A 23,640-nucleotide genomic window follows, 5' to 3' on the forward strand; every position below is an offset into this window, starting at 1 on the left:
AGTACAGATTTGGGAACCAGAAGACCTGGGTTTGGTTTTCAGCCCTGCCATATACTTAGTCTATGGCCTTGGGCAAATTACTTAACCCTCTGTGCTTTAGTTTCTTCACCTGTAACAGAGGGAAAGTAAAAGGATTCTAACATTCATATTTATTAGATTTAAAAGAGTTAGTGAGTTAGTGTGTATACAGAAGACTCAGTAGAACTTTGTAAGTTTAAGGCTAGATTGTTGAGTGAGGAATTAGAAAGAGAAAGCCTCAGTCCAAGGTTTCAGACCACAACTTGCAGGGGGTAGGAAATTCTCCAAGGGCCTGGCTATAGCCTGTGTTTCTCTTCTTCCTGATTGCTTCTTGCATTCCAGGACATCTAGTTTTATTACTAACCCCTACAGCAGTATTTCTTACAAGATTGTCCTTCAACTTTCAGAACCACCTGATTGGATTGGTAAAAATATAGATGTCAAGGCTTTGCTACAGAATCCTTGCAGGAGAGGCCTTGGGGAGCTGTATATAAACACCATCTTGGATGATCATGATGCCTGAAGAGGACTGAACTTTGAGTTTTGCTTTTCTGGACATAGTTCCAGAAACAGAGATGGGTGACTGAGGTTTGAAGAAGACTCCCTACTGATTCAGAAATGCTTTCAATTGCCCTGCAGGTCTCAATCATAATATGTATGGCTTTTGTTACATCGCTTTATTCCCTGTGTTTTGATGTTTGCAAAAATAGATATAATCAACGTCTTCAAGTACGTTATGGTATAGTTAAGAAAGAGATGACTGTCAAACTCATTAAACAATTAGATAAAAGTTACAAACCAAAGCTTGTAAAAAGTTACAATCCCAAAATTGCAAAATAAAGTTTTGGTACTGACTTTAATTAAGAAGGGCTAGGTAGTTTTGAGCAATCTGGGAAGATTTTGGAAAATGAGTTGGCTATGAGACATGAGTAGGAACCTGGTGGGCAGAGAGGTAGGGAATGTATAGAGAGCATTGTGACAGGGGTAAGAATGTGACTAAAGGATCAAAGATGGCCGTGAGGTTGGAACATGTAAGGAAGCTAAAAGAGCTAGGACTCAGATATTTCATGTTAATCAATAGAAAGTAGTGGGAATCAAGACACATACCCTTATCTCCAGTTATTTTCTATAATCTTAAAAGACCCAGTGGGAAGTCAGAATTTGATCAAATTATGGAGAATCATTGTGAGTCTTTATTTAGGAACTGATAAAATGAAAACGGGAGTCTAGGCAGATTACAGGCATGTTAGTAACCCCCCGCTACCTGTAATATAAATATAGTGTGCTTCCCAGGGATATGTCAAAACAAGCTGGTATAAGAGGCATTAGTAATTGTATAAAAATAAATAACCTAAAGCAGAACAAATTATAGGAAGAGACAATTGCTAGTAAATTGTGGCTGTGGTGATCCCTGATGAGAGGGATGCTGGCTGGGGTTGTTGAGGAATTTGTATGTGCTTGTGTACCCTCATAGTGGCCTCTATGCCCTCACTACCAGCTTCCCCAATTTCTGTTGTTATTCCTATTTCTGGAATGGTAGTAGGTATTTGCAGTTGGATAACTCTCTCAACCCATATCCTGAATTTTGGGAGTAAAACAACATTCTTTCATTTCATCCAGCTTCTGTCCATTTCTGTTCAAGATGGAAATGTTTCTGCTGGTATAACAATATCAAAATCCTCCAGGGCCTCTCCTGTTTGTCAAGGTGATCCAAGCATTAGACAAAATGATTCTCCATAGATCCTTCCTGGGTAACTCCTTCACTATACTTGGCTTCAGCTGAGATGGTTGATTGGATCCATAAATCACATACCTAATCTCTTTAACAAAAAGCTGCTCAGCCATATCCTTGGTCTCCTGTCCAGAGCATGCTTTCTCAATGATAGTTTTTCTGTCTTTACCGTTCTGTGAAATCTGGATAGACTAATAACCTCCCAAATCATCAAGTGTTGGCTCCATTTTGCTTAATAGTCCCTTCTTCAATGGACTTCTTTCCACTTGAATTTTAATAAAATCAGCAAGGAGAAGGGCCATATCTTCTACACTTTATTTGGAAATATCCTCAGCTAAATATCCAAATTTATTGCCTACAAGTTCTATTTTCTTTTTTTTTTTTTTTTTTAATTTTTTTTTTTCAATGTTTATTTATTTTTTTGGGACAGAGAGAGACAGAGCATGAACGGGGGAGGGGCAGAGAGAGAGGGAGACACAGAATCGGAAACAGGCTCCAGGCTCCGAGCCATCAGCCCAGAGCCCGACGCGGGGCTCGAACTCACGGACCGCGAGATCGTGACCTGGCTGAAGTCGGACGCTTAACCGACTGCGCCACCCAGGCGCCCCTACAAGTTCTATTTTCAACACAATTGTAGAATACAATTTAGTCAAGTTCTCTGCCACTTTATGAAAAGTATCCTATTTCCTACAATGTCCAATCACTTGTTACTCATTTCCTTTTGAGAGTGTACCTTTAACATCCATACTTTCACTAATAATCTCATCAAGATGATCTAGGCATTTTCTATCACGTACCTTAGAATTCTCCCAGTCTCTGCCCATTCCCCAATTCCAAAGCTACTTCCACGTATTAAGGTATTTGTTACAGCAGCATACCCACTTTCTGGTACCAGCATTTAAATCAGTCAGGATTCTTCTCTCTCTCTTCTCTCTCACCCTCTCTCTCTCTCTCATTCTGTATATATACATGAGGAAAGTATATACATCATATAGACACATACACTTTTGAGGGCAAAGAAGAACTACCGTGGTGTGTGTGTGTGTGTGTGTGTGTGTGTGTGTGTAAATGTATATAAGATTTATTTCAAGCAATTGGCTCACACGGTTGTGGGCTAACAAGTCTGAAATATGTAGATTCATGCAGATTGGAAGCTGTTAAGCAGGAAGTGAAGCTTCAGTCCACAGATAAAATTTCTTCTTCCTCAGGGAAACCTCAGTTTTACTCTTAAGGCCTTTTGACTGATTATATGAGACTTATCCATATTATGAAGGAAAATCTCCTTTACCTAAAATCAACTGATAGTAGATGTAACCACATAGTCAACAACACCTAGTGTTGTTCACAGCACTAGATTAGTATTTAATTAAATAACTGAAAACTATCATCTAGCCAAGTTGATACACAAAACTAACCATCACAGCCCTTGAATATGTTTTTCTAGCTACCTGGATCTTCCCTCCTCCAGCTAACTCATGGTCACACTTCATATTACAGCACAAATATCTTGTCACTTCTGGTGAATAGTTTTCACTGGGCTCCAGCCCAAGTTCACTCTCTGTTAAATGTCCCTGACAGTGCCCTGCATTTCTGCCCACCACACACCTTATTACTTAGTCAATATCTGAGCCATCTGCTGGACTGAAAGTTCCATGAAGTTCCATGAGTCTATCTCGTTCCCTGCATAGTTGACACTCCACAGTAAGTGAGGGAATAAATAGATCACAGGTTAGGCTGATCCAGATGGTATATTCTCTCCATCCACAGCTCAAGAATTCAGGGCCAGCTCTTGCTATTTTAATAAGATCCAGAAGAATAAAGAAAATCATTTTCATGCTCAATAATACTTGCCTTTTGAGAGCATTGTATCTAGGGATAAGATAAAAGATTGAATTTGTAATTGAAGCTGAGCAATAGTTTCCTTTTCTATTTGGTATCTGCCCTTGCCTAGGGGGACAGAAAACCACTGGAGCAATGGATGGGAAGCTCCAGGGTAACCACAGAGTTTTAGGATTCGATGTACAATATGAAAAAAAACATTTTAAAAAGTGGTGGAAAGAATAGGCTTTGGAGTGATACAGACATGGATTCATGTCCTGATTAGAACATTTACCATCAGGTGATCTTGACCAAATTACTTTCTTAAGCCTTGGTATCTTTACAATGTTAAGACGTTTCGGTAAAATTGGTCTATTGAAACCAAACCAGGAGTTCATATATTTGAGGGGAGAACTATTTCAATTTGAAGTAAAAGAGACAAACCTGGATGCAACATAGAAAAACCACTCTCGGGGCGCCTGGGTGGCGCAGTCGGTTAAGCGTCCGACTTCAGCCAGGTCACAATCTCGCGGTCCGTGAGTTCGAGCCCCGCGTCAGGCTCTGGGCTGATGGCTCAGAGCCTGGAGCCTGTTTCCGATTCTGTGTCTCCCTCTCTCTCTGCCCCTCCCCCGTTCATGCTCTGTCTCTCTCTGTCCCAAAAATAAATAAACATTGAAAAAAAAATTTAAAAAAAAAAAAAAAAGAAAAACCACTCTCCTTTTCCAGCACCTACGCTATTCAAGACAATGAAGGTATTCAACATATGCCAGTAGATAGAAGGGCAATAATCCAGCCGGAAACTGGAGGTTCTGCTGTTGATGATGGAAAATAAAAGCCTCTAATTGAATTCTGTTTACTGAACATTTTATTTGGGCCAGGCTAAATTTACACACTATTATTCGATGTACAAAACATTGTAGTTCCTTCAGTTCCACTTAAAAAACGAAGAGAGAGCAATTAATTAGGATAGTTAGGCCTAAGATATGTAAATCCCACTTCAAATCTTTATTTGAAAAAAACCTAATCTAATAGTTGCTCTATTGAGAGTGAACAGGTTGTTGGGAAAATCAGAATAAAAATGAGATAATATATTTGAAATTGGTTTGTTCCCTGAACAGATAATAAAATGTATGATTTTTTAAAGGCTTGTATCTACATGCTTCAACAACTGAACAAATTTATACTTAAAAAAACCCAAATCAATCAAACTGGTAGTTATTTGGCATCATGTAGACAAAACAATTGTTGATTTGACAATCTTTCACATTGCAACTGGTTGTCATGGCATCATGTCGACTGACAAAGAAAAGTGATTCCCTCTTCTCTACATTTTCCAGATTCTATAAAACATTAAATGAAGAGATCTGAAAATAGAGAACTGTTTTAAAGTCTGTACTCAGAGCTTAGTCAGAGGAAAAACTTTAGATCATGCCTTTGGTATGTTCTGAATAAGCTGATATTGAATATGCCCCATGCTGTTTGTCTTTGCGAGATGTCCTAATTTAGACTCTGCTTTTGACCTTCTAGACAGATAGAGGATAGAAATAGCCATGGGACTGGACAAAAGATGAACAATTGTGGTTTCTTTGAGGTATCAAGAATGATACAGTGTTATAATTTAAAATGCTTTTAAAACATTATTTATGTCAGCCTTTCCCAAGATCACATTTCAACTTATTGTACGATCTAGAACTATGATCCAGGGTTCCTGAGGCTAAGTTAAATATCCTCCACCCCACTCCTCACCCTCAAAATGTGCCATACTGTAAAATAAATGGAAACCATGTTGGCTTTCATCTGCCTTCCCTTTTATTTGAATCCTGCGTAAAAAACAGCATATAAGGTCTGCATAATTCTCAATATCCTCACATGCATTTTGTCTAGATAAAGGTGTCTGGAGATGGCACTTCTCAGCATACTGGATGACTCATGGCTTCAGTCTGCTTGCTATGACATAGTTGGAGCTATGTTTCATCTACCACTGTGTCCCCTGACAAGTCCTTAAAAAGACTCCTTATTACATTAAATAGGAAGGCTGAAGGTAAGGTCTCCTGTAGGCCTTCTTAATGATGGGAAGGTTATCATTCCCCATTTCAAAGTCCATTTATCTGTGGCAGTTATTCTGAGTGTAAGGATTACTTCACTGGCAAAAAATGCTTATTTTCCTTTAACCCAACATCTCCCAAGGCAATAAGCGCATGAATCATTCTTTATCTTCTTTAACAGAGAGAAGCACGGGCCTAATTTAAATATTGTAGTGGCCAGACCTACATAACTCAACAGAGCAAAACAAAACGGACCTTGATGTAGTCTTATGAAGATGGCTAATGGTTCTCTGAATGCTTCTGTGTCAAGAGGACTGCAAAACCATTTATAAAAGTTTCAACCAAGACCAGAGATACAATTTCAGTTCTTGGCCAGATTATGAACATGAGGAAATGATAGCTCATTAAAGCTCAAATCTGAAGTTGAAAAATGGCTACTATGTTATCTGTTACATAGACAATTGGCTATTTCTTCTCCTATCAGAACTAATTTAAAGTCCATTTAAAACCACCAGTGTAGTAACGTCTCTTTTTATAAGATTATATTTGCACAACATTGTACAGCATACCCCCTTCCACTTATCACATGCATGAATTTTAAGGGGGCCTATGCATGTGATCTCAAAGTCTTTTTATAACAGTATCAGAGAAATGGGAACTTAAATGGACCGTGTACAGCTACACAGTTAGTGTATAGGGAAACCTGGCCTTCTGGCTCAAGAGCTCTTTCCAACATATCACACTGCTTCTGACAGGTCTACTCCTGAACAACTCATGTTTTTGTTGTTGTTTTTAGGTTTTGTTGTGTTTCTCACCAGACACTGCCTAGCGCCTTCCATCTAATTTTGCATAACTCTTGACTTTATTTTCCTTATTATGTCCTATTCATCAATTATTCTTTAATGATGCCCATAGTTCTATACAGCATACGATTTCACATAAGTCAAATTGTTTGCTACATTTGAAAGGATTCTTTTCAGGGTCTTCATTGTAAAAGTAATAAGTGTATATTGACTTATGTCACTCCATGCCTGCATTTAATGGATTCAGAAAATCCACGTTCAAAGTATTCTATTTTTCAATATTGTGCATAGGATGAAACAGAGGCTTATAGTACAGTTCTAGTAAACCTAGAAACTCTAGGCATGACATTGCCCAGAATCTAGAATGAAAGGAAGAATTACTTTATTTTCCTTCTTGGTATGTATGCAAAGGAGAGTTGATGTTCTTTCCCTTTGTAAAGATTCCAGTTTCATGGGGAAGACATTAAATATGTGATTATCGTGTGCGTTTTACAAAAGGGCAGCTGCAAAGAGAGCACTAGACATTGTGTTTGGCCCACATACTCTGAAAGAGTTTATATTTCCTTTCTAAGGGCAGTGATATACATATTTCATGCAGATGTTCACTCGCTGTTCTGTGCTGGAAGGGCTCAATAGGTCATTGCCACTGTGAATTTGCCTGTTCTCATTGATGTTAATTTGTACCTTATTGTTTTAAACCACAGGTTTTCTAACTTTCACTGGAGAGCAAGGTGGTTTCGGGGAAAGATAAGCATGTGCTAGACCTGGTTGACTTCCCAACTTTCTCCTTTACAGGTTGTGTGGCTGTGGACAAGTCACTTAACATGTCAAAGAGTCAGTTTCTTCATATGCAAATTGATGCTAAGATTGATAATCACTTTTCTATGAGGATGATGTGAAATACTGTACATGAAAATGTTTTTCTCTACAAACTACAAATATTACTTGTTTTATAGCCAGTTTCAGAATGTTTCAAAGGTAGTGACAGAGTTAATATACAGTTCTCAGTGTTTTTTTCTAATCTTTCCTTGTTCTTCATCCATAATAAACTTCTATTCCAGAAAAACTTGGGAAACATAAACTATAATCTTAGGCAGAGACTGTAGAGCAAAAAGAATGGCATCAGAGGAAGTGAGACCATGAACTGAAAACTCTGATGTTTAGCGTTAAACAGAATATGGAAAATTCATGCTGCTATAGATTCATTAGTCGGGGCGGGGGGGGGGGGGCAGAAAACAAAAAACCAGGAGAGAATGCACCAAACTATCCCTTTGAAGTCCTGGGTGGATCAAAGGGAAAGACAACTAGGGAGGCAGGATTCTGAGAAACTGGAAGGAAAAAGCCATTTGGGCCAACTTGAGAAAGGGCTGCAGGTTTCATGCTAGATTCTTCTCCTCCCTAAGCACTTCTTGTTTTGAGTGGTATTTGACCAAATGAACTGACAAATCAAATGTTTGGTGTGATGTGGCTGTGATGGAGACAAATGTCCATTGGAACATATAGGACCTAAAATGAAAGTAAGGGGCTACAGAATTAATGCAATATATCACCACTCTCCCATATGTCAGCTCTAAAGATTTGGTTTCTTAGAAACTTACAGAAGTGAGAGGCTGGTGAATTAATCCAATGCATCATCACAAGGTCCCTCAGTATCTATCTGTAAATTCTAGCCTCTAAAGGTACAGGGAATAGTTTTAGTAATGTTCGGGTATTTATGAGTTGTACAAGTTTCCCTTTAGCTCAGTCATTGGGAAGTTATTCACAAAAGATGAGGAAACAGGCTAAATCAACAGCAGCATTAAACTGGAATCATCTTTCTTCTTAAACTAAAAATAGGAAATGATCCATTCCCATATTATAAAAATAAATTCCAACCCAATTATTTTCTCCTATTCAATTCAGTTACCATATCCATATTGTGTTCTTGGGCTGATAATGAGAGGTTTATCTTTTTTTTTTTTTTTTTTTTTTTTTGTGGCTCTGCCTGTCAAAGGAGAGCCCCGTGGGAGCAGAAAGTGTAAGTTTTATGTCTGCAGACACATATTTATTTTCCTTCTGATGAAGGTGCTATGTAGGGATTTGCCTCCAATTTAGAACACAGTTTCTCCCTAAGTAGTTTGTTCTTAATCAGTCAGCCAGCAGACCATAATAGCTAATTTTATATAAGGATTACATCTTCTTTTGATTCACATTTATTTGAATTTCACAATTCAAATAAGAGAGAAAAACATGTCCAACTTTTCTTGGGCTGGAGACACTGATGAGATATGAGATGTTACATAGTCATGAGACAGTTGGTCTGAATATTAAGTGAAAATCATAAAGTCTACAACATTTTGGCTTGAATAATAGATCATTAATGCTTATAAAAGACAGGATCTTTATTATGGAGTTGGTCAGGACTCCTAAAAATATGTTTATGATATATAATTGCCCAAAGAGTTAGAAACTAAAGCTTCCTTTCTTCATACATATAAGAACCATAGTTTGTTTTAATTTATACCTAAAACTAAAAAAAACTAAGTCATGCCTGATGTTGGAAAAGGCAACTATTTCTGCTAATGCAGAAATACCACCTTGGTTTGACAGTTTCGCAAATATACATTTGGAAACAGAGGTTATTAGCTATTACTCTTGGTATTAGAATGACAGCATAAATTCTCAGACCAATGTATGCTGACATATATATATATATATATATATATATATATATATATGTGTGTGTGTGTGTGTGTGTGTGTGTGTGTGTGTGTGTATCCCAAACTCCCAAGCTGCCTAGTTATTGGGTGACGACGGTGCTATGCTCTTCAGTGTCAAGGGGCAGTGGCGGCTGTCACAAAGAACAGCGGGTGGCCATGCGGTGGCTGTATCTCCACTGTAACTTTTCACAGCTGTTTGACTTAGCAGTCGAGCTGCAGTACAGAAGGAACACCCAGCTTGCTCTCGTTTATGTAACAGATTTGAAGGGTATATGGAGGTGAATGACTTCTCTTGTTAAAATGGTCTAATGGCTTCTGGAGTTCCTTTCCAAAGGGTAGGAGTTCAGTGGCCTGAGGGATCAGGTGGAAACCACATTGGTTTTGGTGGTAAGAGGTACTCGCCAAGAAAGAGGAGAGTGGAGAAGAATTCATGTTGATCCCTCATCTAGGCCTTATGGTGCCTTAACTGTTCTCATCACTCAGCTGGCAATCCATGGAGAGGGAAACAAAATTATGTGATTTTCCTTGCGTTAACTTAAGGTAGATGTATTTTGGCAAGATCCATTTGGGAATGGATGAGATATATGAATCCATGAGAATTTTTGTTTGTTTTACTTTGCTTTTGGACAACTGTCCAATCCCTACTTTAAATACTTAAGAACTTCGTCTTATGGCTCAGAATATGATGGTTTAAATTACTAGATCAACATGCATTAGAAATAAGGACAATTTTCCTTGCCTGTTAATTCTTGAATTTTATTGAGGAATAGAGATTCTATATTATCTTTAATACATACTTAGGTTGGCTAGAATATATTGGGAAATAAATTAATATCTACGCTCAATTATATAAGTTTGATGTAAGAGCTCAATAAAAAAGCGTTTTTGTTAATTTCACTTTTTATTTGATAAAAATACCAATAAATTTTTCTTAATTTTTAGATTGCTTCAAACTTTTTTTTTTTTTTTTTTTTTTGGTATATGTGTGGTCTGTTTTAGAGCAATGAACCACGGGTGTTTCCTAATTCAGAATTAGACAGTTTTTTCAATGTGGTCTTTGAGTGCTGTGTCTCCTCCTCTGATTTTTTTCTCGAGATGGGAAACATTTTTTTTTCCTCTTGCAAAATATTTAGATACCTAAAAGTATCTCTGAATTGTGCATTAAAATGCAGGGTGGCCCATAGTAGCAGAAAGGAAATTATCTTAGATTTGTGAGTTTCTTTCTTTTTTGCCAATTTTGAAAATGGCTTAATATATCTGTAAAGAGAGCTAACATCCCTTCCTGTTGCAGTATTTTAACCATCTGAGTTGTGAGTGTAACAGGTCAGAAATTAAGAGACTGAACCCCTCTGAAGGTTTTTTTATCAGCATCCTACTATGTGCCAGTCCTTTATAGGTCAGTCAGTGTTACAGCAGAAATGGAAAGTTCTGTTTTATACCGAAGGGCACAATTAAATGCTTACGTTAATTAAGTGCTGGGTTGCATGATTCAGACAGTAGACACTACAGGAGCTCAGAGAATGGAAAGACTGAAAATATCTAAGATCAGAATCATTTATTTGAAATCAGTAACCATAGCACTTACTTACAACTTTCTAAAAGTCCAAATAATGCAGTCAAATTTGTGACAAGATGAAAAAGCCGACTCAAGTACTCAGCGTTCACATGGAAATAGTAGACAAATAGTAGGTTGTTCTGATCCAGCTGTGATATTGAAAATGTCACTTTTACTTGTTCTGTATTATCGCCTCTGAATTCTTTTATATGTAAAACCCAAAGGTCACCTGACACATCATCAGGCAATTACTATTTCTTTCATTGTGTAAGTCAATGGCTGATAAAGTACACATCATTACAGTTCAGGAACACGCTATTCTTTTCCTCTTACACCCAGGCACCTCCTTGGTGATATGCATGGTTTGGAAGGGTAGGGAAATAAAGTTAGTAGGAGTAATCACACAGTTGCCTGCTGTGAAGAAGAGTGAGCTTTATTTACAGCACAGCATTCTGATTTGGCTTTAAAAGAATTACATCAACTAAAAATTATGCATAATAGACTTGGCAGAAACATAAGCTGGTGGTCAGGCCTGATTATATCAAACAGAAACACTTGGAAAGTAATGTTGCCAAGGTATCGCTTACTCAGATTTATAACAGGTGTCCAAGGGACAGTAACCCTCCCAGATTCTCAACTGCTTTTTAAATGCTAAGATTTTGAGCTAGAGATACCCTGTGGTTCCATGCAAAAAGTGTTATGCTAATCAAGATCTATCCAAGCTTCTGATCTAAGATAAGGTGAAGCCTAAAAGAAAATCACCTAGTGAATGGATCCTTTCCTTGCAATGTCTTCACGATAAATTTGATAGGAATATTTAGGCTGTATATATAAAGATCAAACTAGAAAAATATGACAAATAGTATCTTGAGTAAGAAGAACAGACAGGAAAAAAACTCACTAATAATAAATAATTAGCATATAGCATAATTGGTATTGTTTAGGATAAATATGCAATTTTTTCCCCAAACTAATATGTTTAAGGATTAATGTAATTGCTTTTAAAGAACTGTTTGTATGCGAGTAAAACACAGGAGCCTTAGTTTTAACAGATAAATTTAAAAAAAATCACTTGTTTACTTGTCTGTTTTTCTTTCTAGATGGCAAGTTTTACAAAGCTAAGGAGTATCATGTATTCCTATCTATACTACCAGCACTTAGCACAATTCCTGGTCCATCGCCTATGCTCAGGAAATGTTGGGAAATGATACTAAAAGTTATTTTCCATTATGGGTTTTCTCAACAAGAACATTAAGAAAAACAAACAAACAAAAAATGGGTGACGGCCAGAAGTTTTAAAGCATTTAGTTGTCTGAGCAAAATGAGACTTGATATTCCCTGTTGGCACAGCCTCATTTTTAATTAAACGAGGCATGTAAAATAAAGTAGCAATGTCATTGAGTTAATGAGGAAATTCTTTTGTTTCTTTTATCCAGCAGTAACTAGGTTTTTAAGATCCATTTGGGCATGATGTAGATGTAGGCTTCAGTTTGGATTCATCACTAGGGCAAGTTCTGCCACCTTTACGTATATGTTGAGACTGTAGGAAATCATTTTGCTATGTGTCAAAAATTTCCAAATTTGAGAGATCAATAATAGTGAAAAAATATTTGCAACCATTGAAGAGAACTTTTTCATTAGAAAAAGTAGCCAAGTATAGGAAGCTGATGTTATCATCCATGAAAAGATGTGTTCAACATAATTATTCATATAGATAGTGTATTAAATTTTTGCTGAATTTTCCACATGAAGGTCTCTGTAATATTTTAGTACTGTCTGAAAGGTGTTCTAACCTTAACATTAGAACATAATTATTAGGAAATAATTCAATTCAATGACTAAAGTACATATGCATCTCTAAATTGGTACTGTTAAGTTTCATTTTCAGAAACCGGTCTATAGTATATAGAAACTTCCCAGAAAAAATATGGAACATCTAAAAGGTAAAATATATGTTTTCAGGAATTTGGATGTCTGTTTTCTATTTAAAGATTCTGCTATTTAACAAAGAATTAAAAAAAAATTTAAATGTTTGTATGCTCATGAAGGCAGTGTTGTCTATTATGTAGGTATATCATAAAGATTTTATAGATGACAAATAGAGGTGAAGAGAATATATTGCTCATGTTTACACAAGTAGTAAATGAGACAGGATTTGAACTCTGACATCTGGCTTAGGGCCAGAATACATTTTACCTGTTAAAACAAACAAACAAACATTTTTGAAATGGAAAAAAATAAATAAATAAAAGCAACCTCTGAAGTTCAGTTGGATGACTGGCATCCCAACCCCAGTCTACTTCTCCTTGATTCTCAGGGGTAATGACTTCTGTTTGGTACATATTCTTCCAGACCTTTTGCTGTTCATTTGCATAAATACATATGCACTCCAAGAATATATGGTATCCTGTATTTTATGGTTTTAATACGTAAGTGATATAATGTTTTGTCATTTTGAAACAATTTTGAATATAACCTCATGTCTTAGAGACACTTCCAGGTTAACATATTTAGTTCTACCTCTTCCTTATAAAATGCTATGTGGTGTAACATAGCATCATGACCATCTCTTCCCTTCTTTTAACCACTTTTGTCTTCATGAACCATAAGATTATTTCCATGTGGGAGAGGAAAAATGCATATGTTAGGCAGTGACTTGACTTCTATATTATCTCCACAACATTAGAGTGTCACCACAAAATTTTGAATCATAGTTATATTTGAAACTAGAAAGCTGGTCTCGAGGATTGTGGGGAAACTCGGGGCAAGCTGTTAGAACTAAGCTTCTTGTTTTGAAGTAATATATTTATGACTCTGAGTCTCATTGTTCTCTTCTGTAATTGGACATTGCTCTGCCATATGTCTATATCTATAGTTTTGCTCTCCAAAGTGTGAAGTATTTTACAAATATTAGGTGATATTCTTGTATCAATTTAATTCATCATCCGTTTATTGAATATTTGCTATGAGATGTATTCCAATGTAGGTATCATAGAAAGTAAAATAAATATGTTATCTAAGAGCTTGTGATATAGTAAAAGTAAAAGGCACAAATATAAAAAATTCTGAAAAAGAAGTGTATGATCTGAATAATAGGAGAGATGCAAGGGTCACCTGGATTACAGGGGAAAGAGAGAGTACTCCAATTAAAGAGGCTGTGAGGGGCGCCTGGGTGGCTCAGTCAGTTGAGCATCCAACTTTGGCTCAGGTCAGGATCTCATGGCTTGTGTGTTTGAGTCCCGCTTTGGGCTCTGTGCTGACAGCTCAGAACCTGGAGCCTGCTTCGGATTCTGTGTCTCTCTCTCCCTCTGCCCTTCCCCCATTTGCACTAGGCCTCTCTTCTCTCTCTCTCTCTCTCTCAAAAATAAATAAACATTAAAAAGTTTTTTTAAAGAGGCTGTGAAATACTTCTTGAGAGAGAGGAAATAGGTGGTAGAAATTTGAGAGACACATTAGTTAGAGTATAAGAGGAAGAGAGGAACGGATTGTTCCAAATTCCCTCTTATATAAATTGGACTTGGATGATTTATTCAGACTAGTGTTCTGGAGCTAGTGAGTCTTATTGGCATAAGACTCTTTCAAGAGCATTATCAAGGAATCTAAAAGCCTTTGCTTAGTGTCGGAATTGTGTTGGAAAATCAAACATGTAGTCATAATAAAGTGTCAATCTAAGGGATCTTCAGAGAAGTAAAAGCCAGCTCTGATGCAGAGCTCCAGTAAATGTGAGGCATGCTAAAATGCACAACACAGGACTTCTGGAAGATGGCTATGAATCAGTGCCTAGGAGACCTGATAAGGCACCAGGATACAGAATCAAGTGTTTGTTTGTGTTTTTTTTTTTTTTTTTTTTTTTTTTTTCGTTTGAAGTAATCTCTACTCCCAACATTGGGCTCAAACTCATGACCCTGAGATCAAGAATGGCATGTTTTACTGACTGAGCCAGTCAGGTGCCCCTTCAGGTGTCTTTTTATAGGATGTTTCAGGTTTCACCATAAATAGAGGGAAGGGTTTTAAGGGCAATGAAAATAATTCAAGCAAGATTGTGAACTGGGAACATCCAGGGCTTGTCATCAGGCAGGTAGCATGATTTAAGATGTTTTTGGGTGATGAATAAGAGAGGAAGACAGAAGGTGGTACAGAGGGTGAAGACACTGGAAATGTGGATTAGAGGACATTGTGACTTTGAACCAATGTGAGGTTCTATTTTGATGATATATGGTGAAATACTAAAGCTTTTCTTCCACAGAGTGAGACATGATCAACTGCGTTCTTAAAAGGGATCTCTTGAAGGACTATGGGTATGGGAGGAAAGATTGGAAGGAGTGAGAACAATTATGGGACTATTACAATAGACCAGGAAGTGTTATTACGGTCTTAGGTAAGACTAGTGGAAGGGAAAAGGAGAACTGGATACATTTGAGAGACACTATACAAATTGATTTATTGCAATGATTTTTCAGCTGATTTGATATGGATGTAAGGAAAAGAAAGGGGTCAAAGATGATAATTGCTATAGTACAACTGTTATTTAATTATCTGTGTGCAAGGCATTATGCTAATACTGGTATTACATATCTATACTTAAAGATATTATTACCTATATATATATATATATACTTTTATATATACTTATATATATTTATATACTTATATATATTTATAACCTATCCCTCACAAAAACCCATTAATATATCCATTATACTCAGAAGGAAACTGAGACTCAAGAAGTCCTATTACTTCCTGAGGGTCATGATTAAAATCCTTGGCCCATGTTCTTAACCATAGTGATTCAATTAAGACCTTCTGATGATAGGTGTTAATGTTAAATGTTTATTCAGGAAGGCAGTAGACTTTTGTGCAATATTTTTATATTTAATTAAGTTTAGAAATTTCTTTCAAGACTTTGGTGTAGCTTATTCACATATATGCATGTAATATATGAATGAAACCTGTATATCTACGCATATTCTTAGTCTCAAAATGTTTCCCAAGTATCACAGCCATTGAGTTTCAGGAATATGATAGAATATAAGTTTTAGAATCAGTAAAGTACTAAAAAGTGGCTGACAGTCTTTCTGGTTTATTGTTTTCTTGATGCATGAAACACTTTGTGTCAGCTTTTTTAAAGAAAGGAAAAAATAACAATAATGTAATTTCCTAAATTCCCTTCAGTCTTCGAAAATGAAGGCCCAGTTCCAGATAATGAAGTTGAGTGTGGTGAGATTTAAATTCTATCCAAATACGTTACATTAACTCACAGTTATTTATTCTAATAAAGGAGAGGGATCCCTGGATAATTGAAATCCATGGATAATTGAAATCCATGGATAATTGAAATCCATAGCTAATTGAAAAACTACATTTAGCAATATTTCTCAACCTCAATCCATACCAAAATTTTTATTGGCATTGTAATCAAGTAACAAAAACCTCTCATTTAAATTTCATTTCCAGTCTCTTTTCTTCTCACTTAAATGGGAAAGGAAATGCCTAAATTAATAAAGAGCAGAAGGCTAAATGTACCTGGTTCCTATCTAGGAGCAGGTCAGAAATTGGATGCCAGAAATACTTATAGGATGTAAAAAAAAAAAAAAAAAAAGACTAAACCCAAAGTCTTTAAATATAGTTGTTGGCATAATTGTGAACACTTTATGAATAAGATAAATGGACCTTTAAGTGGCTTTATATTTTCATTAGATGATGAGCTTCGTGGTACTTTGAATTGGAAAAAATGGCTTGCATACTGGCCTTATATTGTTTTTTATCAGGCAAAATGTTCCTGTGAACAGAGTAGCAGGTGCATTATTGTACCTGTCACTGATTATTCAGTAAGTTTTTTAACATATCAACATCTCAATGTGGGCATAAGGGAGTAATGAAATCTATGACAAACTGGCAAATGAATATTGTGTTTGTTCAGCTAATTCAGAGTTGCAAGGTTTCTTACAACACTGAATTTCCTTGGCATTGTGTTTTAGTAACTTCAAGATTTCATTAAATCATACAATAAATATTTAAGGACCTACTATGTTCCCAGGAGTAGAATGATTAATGAGGAAACCCTTGCCCAGCCTTTCCCAGCCCGATATGTAATTTTTCCTAGGTTATGGATTAGTGGAGGGTGTTCCAGGTCAATGACAGCTTTCTGAGAAGATGATCTATAAGATCAATTAGGAAATAATTTGCTTAAAATCATCTGGCATAGAGATCAATGTGATTATTCAAAATTGCTCATATACTTTTCACTCGTTTGTTTGCTATAGACTTTCTTTAAATGAAAAGGTAAAATTTAGGTATCTTTACAATATAAAATCAGATAGCAGTGAGCTCCTTTGACTGAAACATGGTCAGTGGAGAGGGGCTCCTGAATCCTTTTCTTTTCAGCTTTTCCTCCTTCTTTCCCTACATTTTTCCTTAGATGAGGTGTGGGTTGGGAGAAAAATGGTATTAAAGTAATTATGTACTTGATCATCAGAGCTAGACTCAGATAAGATTTGCCTCTAATTTACTATTATTTGCGTTTTGTGTTTTTGTTACTCATATCCCTCTCCTAGTACATGGTGAGCTTATATAGATCCGTGGATGCTTCGTGACTCCAGTCTGTTGACACTACCATTTGGACAAGAGTTGATGTCTGTGTCCTTTGGGACTCTTATTAACTAATCGATTGATTCACTCATCTTACCAACATTACTGAACATACTATGTTTTAGGCACTGTGCAAAACATAGGGATTGTAAAGGCAAATAAGGCAATCATATTTCAAGAATTCTATTTAATTCTATTCTATCCTTCCAATTAAGAAGTATAATTTTCATACCACATATTTTCTCATTTTAAGTGTACAATTAAATGATTTTTACTAACTTATAGAGTTCTGCAATCATCATTAAAATTCAATTTAGAACATTTTTATTATCCCAAAAAGATTTCCTGTGCCTATCTGCAGTCAACGTCCATTCCTTCCCCCACCCATAGGCAACCATTAAGCTTCTTTCTGTCTCTACATATTTACTCCTCTGAATGTTTCATATAATGCAATCATATAATATCATATAATATGCTTCTTTCACTTAGCATGATGTTTCTGAGGTTCATCCATGTTGAAGCATGGATCTATAATAGTTTGTTCCTTTCTATTGCTTAATAGTATTTTATCACATTGATATGACACATTTTGCTTATCCATGAAGACAATCATATTTTGTAGTACAAAATAAGCTAAAAGTTTTAATATCTTGTCTATAGCAAGAGCTTGCTGCATATTTTTACATGTTTAAGAGATTAGAAAGTTGCTGGGGTACCTGGATGGTTCAGTCAGTTAAGTGTCCAACTCTTCATTTCAGCTCAGGTCATGATCTTGAGGTTCATGGGATAAAGCCCTATGCCAGGCTCAGAAATAAATAGACATTTTTAAAAAAGAAATTAGAAAGTTGCTAAAAGGCACATTTGCTGTTTAAGTCAGGCTTTGGAGATCCTGAGACTTGTTCTCCTGGGAAAGTTTGATGAGGGGAAGGAAAGAGCTTTGAAGCTGGAAATACCAGCACTGAACTATTAGAAACCCTATCATTGACTTGGTTAAAAGATAGTGTAAGATTAGAGGATCCTGTTACTATTGATGATAGCTTGGCATGGCTGGCTCAAACACTAATGGTATCAACAGGCTTGCACTTTAGAAATGTCAGCATGAAGAGTCCATTGAACGGCTCACCATGAAAGAAACATAGATAGTTATATAGAAAGATAAAATTATGTATCTATACATGCACACACACACACACACACACACACACACACACACACATGCACACAACTATTGAAAACCTCTGACAGTTATCCAGAGAGCATAAGCCAATATATGAAGACACATTTACTTAAGAAAATCTAGTAAAACTTGATAAGTATGCTGAGAGTCTGTGGAAGCTGAAACACATCTTACATCCTTCTGCTCTCCTTCAGTCACTCCTCAATACCAGCTCAGTTTAACAGAAGCTCCCCTCTGGGTGGATATATATGTCTGTCTTTTGAGCTCTCAATCAAGGGACACTGCATCTACTAGGAAGGGTAGGTCACAAGTATTTCGAATCCTCTCCGACTCTGTTGGTGGGTCTACTTGAAAAGTCAGAGATTCCCTTTCTCCTCCTAGACTCTACTCATATGTTGGTTGCTCTACCTGAGCATGAATATTAGGGCTCTGATCTTCACCCTAGTTAATTTGTGGGACAGATTTTCAATTCCAGGAAAGGCAAACTGAGAATAACAGAGGTTAGGGCCCCCTCCCAATGTTCAGATCAATTGCTCAAGGAAATAGTCCACTAAAACAGAGAACTCCAGAGCTTTCGCCAAAGGAATTAATTTTATTTAAAACGCGGTGAGAGTAACTTCAATACTGAAAGAACACTCTTGAAAACAATGGAGACTTAGGTGATAAACAATTAAGAGGAGGCTGTTAGCTCTATGAAATCACCAAACTAAACCAGAGGCCAGCTAGTTTATCAGAGACAATTAGGGAAATAGCCAAGAAAAACCTTTCTAGAGTCAGAACAAACCTCTAAGACAGTCTTTAAAAACTATCCCTGCCCATATTTAATTGGATTATACTGTGGAATAATTTATGCCTGAGGACATTGTCAAAAACAATAGAGCAATCAGTCCATAATTAGTGGAGGCTTAAGAGCTGGGTGTGATACCAGTAGAGACAGATGGGTCATTAGATCAGAGAAAGAGACAAGGAGAGTCTTGTTAAAACAATTGTCATCTTATGGTGATTGTGCACCTACCCAGGGCTATACCTTAGGAGGAGCAAATGAGAGGCTTCACACAGCAAGCATAAGAAACCTCACTGAAATACTCTAGCCAAGTCATTAAATAAACAAGGAAACAATAAAAACAAGCCCTGGAGAAGGGGGTGGAAATCAATAGTCAGAGTTGCTAAAAATATATTACCTAAAAAGCCCAGTTTCAACAAAAGTTTATGATACATGCAACGAACAAATATGACCTATACATAAGGAAAGAAAGCAGACAGCAGAGATTGCCTGTGAGAGGAGAAAGGTGTCATATTCAGACAGATGGTAACCTTCCTGGAAAGATTTAATTTCAATCTGGCTGGAATGGAAAGGCTCCCCAGCAGTGTAGGGCTTCAGGGTCCTGTTCAAAGCCCACTGGAAAGAGACTAGAGTGACACACAGGAAAGATCTGTGGCTGCAAGGAGTACACAGCTACAATATGTGTTGTAAACAGTTAACCTTTTACAAAATACTTTTTATTTTTTTAATGCTATTTTATCTGAGAGAGAGAGAGAGATAGCGGGGGAGAGGGGCAGAAAGAGAGAAAGAGAGAGAGAATCCCAAGCAGGCTCCAAGTTCAGTGCAGAGGCAGATGTGGGGCTGCATCCCACGACCCTGGGATCATGACCTGAGCTGAAATTAAGAATTGGACGCTCAACCAACTGAGCCACCAGGAGCCCCACAAATCACTTTATTTTTTAAGTTAAAAAAATTTTTTTTAATGTTTATTTATTTTTGAGAGAGAGACAGAGTGCAAGAGGGGGAGGGGCAGGGAAAGAAGGAGACACAGAATCTGAAGCAGGCTCCAGGGTCTGAGCTGTCTGCACAGAGCCTGACGCAGGGCTCAAACTCAGGGGCCAGAACCTGAGATCTTGACCTGAGCCAAACTCAGACACTCAACTGACTGAGCCACCCAGGCGTCCTTTCCACAAATCACTTTTTAAGTCCTTTGTCTTCATATGTACTAACATGTATGTATTTATAATATAAAGGTATAAAAGTAATGGGCCAAAAAAATATATTTGTGTATGAAAAATTCATTTTAGTCCAACCTCAAAAAGAGTCTACTTTTTTCTAAATGCTCAATGAAATACTAAATAGACCCATTATGGGTTGGGTTAAATTTAATGATTCAAGAAAACATATTACTTTAAATTCTTATATTTTATTATTATTTGTTAAAGCCCAGATACTCTCCTCCATTTATATCAAGAATATAAAACACATTTTATGAGGTAATTTGCCACTTAAAACTGATGTTTCTTTCTTCCTACCAAGAGATTTTTTTTTTTTTTGTAGGGGGGGTAGATTTTTTTTTTTTAATTTTTAAGATGTTTATTTATTTTTGAGAGAGAGATAGAGAGGGAGATTGTGATTGGGGTAAAAGCAGAAAGGGAGACAGAATCCAAAGCAGGATCCAGGCTCTGAGCTGTCAGCACAGAGCCCAATGCGGGGCTCGAACTCAAGCGTCATGAGATCATGACCTGAGCCAAAGAACCAACTGAGCCACCCAGGCTCCCCAAGAGATTGTTTTGATTAATTTTCTTCAGACTGCTATATTATATATTTACAGATATGTCTCAATCATATATTTTATTGATTTCTTTTAATATTTTAAAAGGAAGAAAAGATATTTAATAAAAAAAAAATGGTCTGATGCTATTCATAGTGCCCTTTGCATCACAAAACACTCTAGTATTATGGATTGTTCTGTGTTTGACAGTTTGTGATGGGAATATCAATTGTATTCTAATAAATTGATAGAGAAGTGCCAAGAACACAAATTAAAAGACAGTTCTTAATGTTTCCACAAGTCACCAAATTGAAAATGAAATAGGACTATGAATGGAAATAGTGAATTCTAAGATGATCTCATGCGTTGCTGCAGAAAAAGAACACATAGAAAAGACGCTTAATGCTGCTTGCCCACATGTAAAAGTTCCTCCTCGATAGACTTAAGTTTGATAAAACAGAAATCATAGGAAACCTGATAAACATATTTGAAAATTCTTTCATAGGAGAGTTGTAGCCTTATTAGAAATACTTGGTATTAATTCAAAGATCATGTAGGTTACCTATGGATTTGAAAAGGAAAAATTTCAAGCAAGATACAACTGTGCTTTAAGTAGCTATCCTTCTTTTTTTTTTTAATCATGGAGATCTATACCACAAAGGTTAAAGATTTTAAATATTTAGCAAAATGTACCTTTTAACCTTCTCTCTCTCAGAAGGCAATCGAAACTCTATTCAATTCATTAAATTAATCCTTGGTGGCCGCAGCAGAATAAAAATTTCATTTCTTTAGCATGCAAATGATGGTATTAATGTGTGGAAATATACAGCACAAAAGTCATTTACTTGTCTAAGTGAATTTTGCTTTGAAACCTGCAGTGTATTTCATATACAAGTAATAAAGATGAAAAGCAATGTGAAATTTAATCTGACAGTAAGTGCAAAACATTAGTTTTGTTTTTATGGATAAAAATTTGTTATTAAAATTGTTCTGGAAATGTGGCACTTGTCTTTTGGCATAAAATTGGCCTAGACTATGTGCTTTGAGCATCTTGCAAGTTTAATGGACTTGAAATCTTGAAAATAAGAGCTTTCAATGATCTTTGGGATATGATATTGTTATCTATCCACAGATAAATCATGAACATATACTTAGCTCTTGAAAGTGTGTGATTTTTAAAAATAAACTTTTTAATTTTATAACACATTTAGATTTACAGAATTATTGCAAAAAAACCCCCACTAAACTAAAAAGGTTCTCGTATGCCCTATGCCTATTTTCCCCTATTACTAACAACTTGGATTAAATGTGGTATATTTGTCACAATTAATAAATTGATGTTGATATGTCATCATTACTATTATTAACTCAAGTCCATACTTTATAAATTTTGTTGCTCAAATTGTTCCAGCTTTGACCACTGGGAGCTCATTTAGTTGACTCTTGGGCCCCATAAGTTTTTTCTTTTTTGAGCACTTATTTTCTAGCACTACAAGATATGCTGGATTCATCTTCTATATTTCCTGCCTCATTTCTAGAATCAGCCCCTTCCTTAAGGAACTATGTTTCCTTTTATTGGAGAATGGTGTAAGAAACCAAGATCTGCACACTAGGTGTGCTCATTACTGCTAGGTTATTGTTTCTAGGCCTCTAAGTTACCTAGAAGGTTGGATGTATACCAACCCATGTAGGTGCACATATCTGCAAATATACCCACCTTTATCTATATTAAACCAAACGTGAGTTCATTAGAGTATATAACTCCAATCTACCACATGGGTCATTCTAACCTCCCTCCCTTGCTTCTCTTCCCACTTCAATAGTGAGAAACCTGATGTCCATTTACTTTAACTGTTATCAGTATCCATGTATAGGGCTTTCAAAATTGCTCGCCCATGTGCCAGTGGGAAACCATTTCACTCAATAGAGAGTGGTGTTATGAACACCCTTCAGTGAAGTTGGTTCTTTAAATTAGAAACATATTCAAGGAATATTATTTTTACCTGAAATATGGCAGGAATTTAATAAAGATACGGTTTAAAAAATGTATTCCAGTTTCCTCAATTCCTTGTTTGTGCAACTGGCTCATCTAAATTAGGAGCAAAACTAGTCCATTTCTTTGGTTTCCTTTGGCTCACTTCTCTTCCCTTCTGAGATTCAGTTAGAAAGTTAATGGGAATCCTAATGGGTGACATAAGTAACCCAAGATCCTGATAAACTCTCAAATTATGCTGTGTAATGATGAAGACAATACTCAACACTTTACCTACAAAAGAAGGAGATGTCAAATCCTGGTGTGTGGCATCCAAGACACTCTACAATAGGTCATCAACTGATTACTTCAGGAATAGCTGCCTCTAATTCCTTAAGATGAACATTAAACATAACACCAACTGACTTGTGTGAACAAGTTGACACCTTCCTGTCATTTTGGAAAGCTCTCTACAGAACAGACACTTATCTCTCAAAGTGTAGATAATTTACATAATAACTCACCAAAAAGCTAGAAGATCACCTGTTAGCTCACAGTCCGGTGGTACACACAGGAAATAGTGAGATGAGCATTCAATCCCACTCTTAGTGAGAAAGACAGAGAAGAAAACAGCTATAGCACTCAGATAAATATTATGATAGAGGTTAATATAAAGTCTTCCCTCATCCCTAGGAT

The sequence above is a fragment of the Prionailurus viverrinus genome, chromosome C1 (assembly GCF_022837055.1).
Source record: "Prionailurus viverrinus isolate Anna chromosome C1, UM_Priviv_1.0, whole genome shotgun sequence".
NCBI lineage: Eukaryota > Metazoa > Chordata > Mammalia > Carnivora > Felidae > Prionailurus > Prionailurus viverrinus.